Here is an 8,880-nt window from a genome sequence, read left to right on the forward strand (position 1 = left end):
GATACAATTACCTTTACTTTCTTGGCCCATTCAGAGGTATATCCACATACCTCTTCCCCACACCTCCTTGTCACCAATTTTCCAATCATGGTCCTTCCAATTCCATGACCATCCAGCCAAGCCATTAGCCACAGCCCATGAATCAGTATATAGTCTCACATTTGGCCATTTTTCCTTATATGCAAACTGAACATCCAGGTGCACTGCTCGAAGTTCTGCCCATTGGGAAGATTTCCCTTCACCACTGTCCTTTAGGGAGATCCCAGAAAGGGGCTGTAGTTCTGCTGCTGTCCACTTACGAGTGGCACCTGCATATCGTATAGAGCCATCTGTAAACCAAGCATGACTTTTTTGGTCTTCACTTAAAGTATGGTAAGGAACTCCCCAGGAGGCCATAGGTGCAGACTGGGAGAAAGGAGGCAATGTGACAGGTGTGGAGACTGTGGGCATTTGGGCCATTTCTTCATGCAGCTACTTGTTCCTTCAGGTTCTGCTTTGGCCCAATCTCGTATATACCACTTCCATTTAACAATGGAGTGTTGCTGTGCATGTCCAACTTTATGCTTCCGTGGGTGAGAGAATACCCACTTCATGATAGGTAGTTCAGGCCTCATGGTGACTTGGTGGTCCATGGTGAGGCATTCAGTCTCCACCAAGGCCCAGTAACAGTCCAACAACTGTTTTCCAAAGGGGGAGTAGTTGTCTGCAGAGGATGGCAGGACTTTACTCTAAAATCCCAACAGTCTACACTGTGATTCGCCAATAGGGGTCTGCCAAAGACTCCACACTGCATCTTTATCTATAACTGACACCTCTAGCACCATTGGATTAGCTGGATCATATGGTCCCAGTGGCAAAACAGCTTGCACGGCAGCCTGAACCTGTTGAAGAGCCTTTTCTTGTTCTGGGTCCCACTCAAAATTGAAGGCTTTTCATGTCACTTGATAAATAGATCGAAGGAGAACACCCAAGTGAGGGATATGTTGCCTCCAAAATTCAAAGAGGCCCACTAGCTGTTGTGCCTCTTTTTTAGTCATCAGGGGCACTAAATGGAATAGCTTATCCTTTACTTTAGTAAGAATATGTCGACATGCCCCACTCCACTGGAACCCTAGAAATTTTACTGATGTAGAGGGTATCTGATTCTTTGTTGGAAGAGACATACTTAGTAACTGACAGAATCCCCATATTGCATGCCTGAAATGTGGAATAAGGGTTATCATGGTAGGAAAGACCAAGTGGACACCACTAGAATTGCCATTACCTTGGAAAATAGTAAACCAAAAGCAATACCGCATTCCTGGAGGGATTGCAGAGATCAGTGCCACCATCAAAGACTTGAAAGATGCAGGGGTGGTGATTCTTACTACAACCCCCATTTAACTTACCTATTTGGCCTGTAAGGAATACAGATGGATCCTGGAGAATGACAGTGGATTACTGTAAACTTAATCAGGTGGTGACTTTAATTGCAGCTGCTGTTCCAGATGTGATTACATTGCTTGAGCAAATTAATACTTCTGGTACTTGGTATGCAGCTATTGATCTGGCTAATGCCTTTTTCTCAATACCAGTCTCAAAGGACCACCAGAATCAGTTTGCCCTCACCTGGCAGGGGCAACAATATACTTTCACAACCCTCCCTCAGGGGTACATCAACTCTTCTGCTCTGTGCCATAATTTAGTCCGAAGGGACCTTGATCACTATCTCAAGGTTTTACGTTTTATTTGCACTACCAGACTAAGGCTAAGAAGAAAGACCTGGTAATCTATTTCAGAAAATTAGTCAATGAAAACCTTATGTATCACAATGACTGAGTCAACAGCATTAAATCTTAATGACTGAGAGTGAGTTAGAAACACATTTCAACTGAAGCCTACTTAGAAATAAACACACATGTATACATACAATGATGTAGAAATATCAAAATGAAAAGAATGGAGATATACATATGTATATATACACATATGTATGTATATCCTTGTTATTTCATTCACATATTTACTCATTCAATAAGTAGTTCTTGAGGAGTGGCTTTATTTGACACTGCGCTAGGCCTATGATTTATTTGAAATAACAATATTGTGTGAGAGAGTCATATAATTAAACAATAGTATTATGATAAATACTTTACCATATTAAAGAAAGAACAATGGATGTCAGGGTCACGTAATCTAGTCTACGGGTATGGGGAATGCTCTCCTAGGAAGAAGAGGTATGTATGCTAAAAACTGTAGGAACAGAGCATGACCAAGAGGAATAAGATTAGGAATATAAGAAATGATAATAGGAAACGGAAAAGATGTATAGGATCGTAGAGGTGAGAAAGAGCGTGGAGGATTTAAAGAACTGTAGGGAGAATAAAAGTGGAACATAAACTATAGAGGCGAGAAGTGTGCCGACATTTGAGGCTGGAGATGTGGGCAGGAGATGTCACAGGACAATGGCTTTGGTGGTGATGATGGTGTGTGTGTGGTAAGTATGGCTAGTAAGAGGCAATATATGGAAAGTAGGATGCCAATTCCACCTAAATTATGTGAGTGTAGAAATATGAGCACTCTTTTTTGAGAGGGCTGAAAAAGTGATTCCATCTTCAGGAAAGGGTCAAGTTTAGATCTATACATCTAAAATGGTATTTTATAAAGACATGGAGAATTATGTGAACCTTGGTTGAGAATTCAGAGGACAGTAAAAAATTCTGAGAAGGAAGGAAAACATTAAATGTTACCTGGCAAGAGATGAAGTAGAATCAAATCTGGGGATTGCATCTTGGATTGTGAATAAGGAAGAGTGCTGAGATTAGTATAATTAAAATGCAAAACAAAACAAGTATCAGACAAAAATAATCTAAAGCAGAAAGTCATTACAGAAATAAAGCAGAAGTGTTATATATTTGTGCATGCATTAAATGATATAAAGTCAAAACTAATAGAAATAAAAGAATAAATCAATTTAAATCAATGGTTGTAGGATATTTAAATTCACTAGTACATATGCTATATCAAGTTAACTCTTTCTAGATTGAATTATTTTCTGTTTTGAATTTTTTCTTGAAACCATGTGTTTCAGTGATGGAAGGCATTTTGAATAAAATTTTATGATGTAATACAGATTTGATACAATTAGTGAGACAATTGGTGAGACAAGATCAGTTTTGTCCAAATCATGCAGGTTATACAGGTCTTCACCAGATGCTAACATGCAGTAAAAGTGAGATAACAGTTTACCACTAAACTTTGGAGGGAAAAGATGCAGGTGGCATAGTGGGTTATATGTTGGGCTGTTAACTGCAAGGTCAGCAGTTTGAAATCACAGACACTCCATGGGAGAAAGATGAGACTTTCTACTCTTATAAACATTTACAGTTTTGGAGATTCACAGAGCAGCTTTACTTTGTCCAATAGGGTGGCTTTGAGTTGGAACGGACTTGATGACAGTGAGTTTGGTTTGATTTTTTTGTTCTACAGGCCATGAAAGGGTTAACAATAATAAGGAAAGCAGAAATACTACACAGTCTAACTTATTCTAGAATGAAGATGAACAGTTTATAAAACATTGAGTAATCTCATATCAAACTCCAGAGAGGTGGAGGATACAAACTTTTAGTTAAAATTAAAGCAATAAACTTAAAGATTAATAAAAATAGACTAAACAAAAATAACTATTCATAAATTTTAAAGCACTTTACCATCTAATTAATTATTTTGTCAAAGAGGAAGACACTACAAATAGTATTGAGTTAAAATACAATAAGGAAGCAGTTGGACTTTGGGCTTCTTCTTAAATCTATCTCAGCACAAGAATGGTTTGTTCTAACAATGTGGCACTGTATGATACCTTCCCGACATGATTGCTGAAGACAAAATGGGTGCATAAGCAAACGTAGCGAAGAAAGCTGATGGTGCTCAGCTATTAAAAGATATAACAATGGTTCTCAAGCTTCCTAATGCTGTGACCCTCATGTTGTGGTGATCCCCCGACCATAAAATTATTTTCGATGCTACTTTATAACTGTAATTTTGCTACTGTTATGAATCAGGTGACCTCTGTGAAAGGGTCATCCAACCCCCAAAGGGGTCACAACCCACAGGTTGAGAACCTCTTAGATGTAGTGTCTGGGGTATTTAAGCCTTGGAGTTAAACAAGCGGCCTTCTAGCAGAGAAGCAACAAAGCCCACATGGAAGAAGCACACCAGCTGTGTGATCATGAGGTGTTGATGGTATTAGGTATCAGAAGTTCAAAAACAAGCACTCAAACTGATGGGAAGGAGCATGGAAAAAGTAGAGACCCAAAACATACCTGTAAGATACTTGGGCAGTCCCTCACAAGAGGGCAATATGGAAGGGATGATAAATCCAGGGGCCGTATAGAACTGCGCTGTGAGTTTCCGAGACCGGAACTCCCGACTGTGGTAGAAAGCCTCATCTCTATCCCATGGAGTGGCTCATAGGCCTTTAAAACAGTTGTTTAATTCTTGTTCATATGGGTTTTAAATAACATAAATGTTAAAAATTATTTTTTGTAAAGAGATTCATTATTAAATTGTGATCTGAATATAATGGTCTATTTGAAGAGGTTACATGGAGAACAAGGGAGGAAGGAAATGTGTTATAAATTATTCTTTTAGAAATGGAAAAACTGATTACCAAAAAAAAAAAAATAAAAAAAATAAAAAAACAACAAAAAAAACTGATTACCAACTTCATATGGAGAAGGAAGAAGCCCAGAATTAGCAGAGAACTCCTCAAGAAGAAGAACAAAGTGGGAGGGCTTGCTTTACCTGATTTAGCACCTACTATGCAGCCACAATTGTCAAAACCGCATGGTATTAGTACAATGACAGATACCCAGACCAATGGAAAAGAATTGAAAACCCAGAAATAAAATCATCAGCACACAGACAACTGATCTTTGATAAGGGCCCCCAAAATATCAAATGGGAAGCAGATGCCCTCTTTAACAAGTGGTGCTGGAAAAAAAGGTATATTTACCTGTAGAAAAGTGAAGCAAGACCCTTTTCTCACTCCATGCACAAGAATAAACTCAAGGTGGATCACAGACCCTGATGTTAAACCCCAAACTATCAGGGCCATCAATGAGGGAATTGGGACCAACTTGAGAACTTTGGCACAGGGAATACACAGGCTATCAGAAATAGGGAAGGACACACACACAGAGGAGGCACAAACTGACAAATGGGATATACTGAAGATAAAACACCCACGTATATCTAAAGAATTCACCAAGAGAGTAATAAGAGAGCCCACAGAATGGGAAAACATCTTTAGCAATGACACATCAGACAAAGACCTTATAACTAAAATGCACAATACTCTGCTAGCTTCCAAAAAGAAAAAAAACCAATAGCCCACTTGAGAGGTGGGCAAAGGACTTGAACAGAAGTTTCACAGAGGCAGAAATCCGAATGGCCAACAAACATATGAGAAAATGTTCCCGATCTTTAGCCATAAGAGAAATGCAAATTAAAACAACAATGAGGTACCACCTAACACCCTCAAAGATAGCCCAATTCAAAAAATCAGAAAGCAACAAGTGTTGGAGGGGCTGTGGGGAGACGGGAACTCTCATCCACTGCTGGTGGACCTGTAAGTATGTACAGCCACTATGGAAATCAATCTGGTGATATCTAAAACAGATGGAAATCGAGTTACCATATGACCCAGCAATCCCCCTACTGGGTATATACCCAGAAGAGGCAAGAAACAAACCAAGGCTAGACATCTGTGCGCCAATGTCCATTGCGGCACAGTTCACAATTGCAAGGAGTTGGAAGCAACCCAAATTTCCATCAACTGACGATTGGATTAAAAACCTGTGGTATATACATACAATGGAGTACTACACATCACTAAAAAGCAGTGATGAACGTATTAAGCACATAGCGGTATGGGAAGAACTGGAGGAAATCATGCTGAGTGAAGTAAGTCAGGCACAAAAGGACAAGTACAACATGAGCCCGCTGAGGTAAGCATAAAAAAAAAAACACAGCAAAAGGGGCATAGGAAAAAAACTACTGTATACAAACATTTTTGGGGTGAGGACCGTGTAGTATGGCAGAGACCAGATGAAATCCAGGGATGCACATGGTAGACAACTGGGGTGGAGGTGGGGAAAGGAAAAAAAAACAGGACGAAAATAAGGAAGAAACGGGTAGCGGGGGCACAGGGCGCTAACCCACCCAAGGGGAGGGTATTGTTTATATCTCCACAAGGAAAGAGGGACCAGACTTCAACCCAGTGTCCCAAGGTGCGAATGCAACATTCCAGCATGGAGTAGGGATCCAGTGGAGAGGTCTGGGGGGCTGGGCCCAGTAACCAATGCTAAGTGGATACCTGCCCCTACCCCCAAAATAATTTATTTCAAAGAATGGCATTGAATCCACAGCTCCGGGAGATGGACATATCTGATCCGAGCACACGGGAGCCAATGAAGGGGGAGTAGGAGAGAATGGAGCACATCCTGGCCCACCAGGCCCTGAGGACGATGACCCCAATTAGAGCAGCCAGTCCACAGAGAGGACCACATGGCCAGCTCCACTATGAGACATGACGTCCCTCACTGACCCATGGCCCTGCGGGGGACAGCACCTGAGACACAGTGTGGGAATTGTGCCAGATATGATCCCACCACACCGAGGCAAAGCACTGGGGGAGTGCAGTGGAACAGCAAGGGAATGGAGCGGCAAGGTTCCCAGGGAATGTTGAAGGTGAACTTTGGGGCCAGGGCATGGTGCCTCAACAGACTGGACTAGAAAACACTCCTAAAGGCCAACAAATGATCCTTGAACTAACTACAAGCTTTTCTTTCTTGCTGTGTTTTGTTTTGTTCTTTGTCAGTGATTTGTTGTTGTTTTGTTGTATATTCTTGCTTGGTTTTGCTCTGTCTTATTTTTGCGCATGTTATTATCTCCGCAAGTCTGTCTAAATAAGATAGGCTGGAATAACAAGCTGGAGGAAAAACAACAGGACCAACAGTTCCGGGGGGAAATGGGATAGGGGCAAGTGGGGGGTAAGGAAGTGGTGTCAACAAACCCAGGGACAAGGGAACAACAAGTGATCCAAGTTGGTGGTGAGGTGGGTGTGGCAGACCTGGTAGGGCATGATCAAGGGTAATGTAACAAAGAGGTATTGCTGAAACCCAAGTGGGGAGGGAGCATGATAATGGGACAGGAGGAAAGTCAAGGGAAATAGAGGAAAGAGCTGGGAGGCAAAGGGCATTTATAGAGGTCTAGACAAAGACATGTACATATGCAAATATATATATATATATATGAGGATGGGGAACTAGATCTATGTGGCTATATTTATAGGTTTAGTATTAAGGTAGCGGAAGGACATTGGGCCTCTACTCAAGTACTCCCTCAATGCAAGACTACTTTCTTCTATTAAATTGGGATTCTATGATGCTCACCCTCCGGACACAACCTCTGAAGACAAAGTGGGTGAATAAGCAAATGTGGTGAAGAAAGCTGATGGTGCCAGGCTATCAAAAGAGATAGTGCCTGGGGTCTTAAAGGTTTGAAGATAAACAAGTGGCTATCTAGCTCAGAAGCAACAAAGTCCACATGGAAGAACACACCAGCCTGTGTAATCACGAGGTTCTGAAAGATCAGTTAACAGGCATCAAAGAACAAAAAATCATATCATTGGGTGCACACCTCCATGATAAGATTGCTGAGGACAAACGGGTGCATAAGCAAACGTGGCAAAGAAAGCTGATGGTGCCCGGTTATCAAAAGAGATAGTGTCTGGGGCCTTAAAGGCTTGAAGGTAAACAAGCGGCCATCTAGCTCAGAAGCAACAAAGTCCACATGGAAGAAGCACACCAGCCTGTGCAATCACGAGGTGTTGAAGGGATCAGGCATAAGGCATCATCAGAACAAAAAAAATCTTACCATAGTGAGTGAAGGGGGAAGTGCAGAGTGGAGACCCAAAGCCCATTTGTTGGCCATTCAAGATCCCTTTGCAGAGGGGTTTAGGGGAGGAGATGAGTCAGTCAGGGTGCGATATAGCACCGATGAAGAATACAGCTTTCCTCTAGTTCCTAAATGCTTCACACCCCACACCCCCCACTATCATGATCCGAATTCTACCTTGCAAGTCTGGATAGAGCAGAGGATGTACACTGGTGCAGATAGGAGCTGGAGGCACAGGGAATCCAGGGCGATGATACCTTCAGGACCAGAGTTGTGAGTGGTGATACTGGGAGGGTAGAGGGTGAGCGGGTTGGAAAGAGGAAACCGATTACAAGGATCTACATGTGACCTCCTCCCTGGGGGACGGACAACAGAAAAGGGGGTGAAGGGAGACGTCGGACAGGGCAAGATATGACAAAATAATAATTTATAAATTATCAAGGACTCATGGGGGAGGGGAGAGCGGGGAGGAAGGGGAAAAAAAGAGGACCTGACGCAAAGGGCTTAAGTGGAGAGCAAATGCTTTGAAAATGATGAGGGCAATGAATGTACAGATGTGCTTTATACAACTGATGTATGTATGGATTTTGATAAGAGTTGTATAAACCCCTAATAAAACGTTTAAATTAAAAAAAGAAGAAAATGATGATGAAAAATTATTCTTTTAATAGTGAGTATGTGACCGGAGGGTTGGTGGCCTGTGGTTAGCACTGGGCTGCTAACAGCAATTTGAACCACTAGATGTCAGCGAGTAAAGATTGACCGTCTGGGAAACCCAAAGTGGCAGCTGTCGTCTGTCCTCTGGGTTTGTCATGAGTTGGAATAGGGCTCAATGACCCTGGATTTGGTTTGCTATAAAGCACATTCTGGAATGTGATAGTGAAAAAAAGCATCAGATACTATATTTTAAAATTACACCTAACTAATATAACCTAAAACTCC

Source organism: Tenrec ecaudatus, chromosome 4 (assembly GCF_050624435.1).
Source record: "Tenrec ecaudatus isolate mTenEca1 chromosome 4, mTenEca1.hap1, whole genome shotgun sequence".
Taxonomy (NCBI): Eukaryota; Metazoa; Chordata; class Mammalia; order Afrosoricida; family Tenrecidae; genus Tenrec; species Tenrec ecaudatus.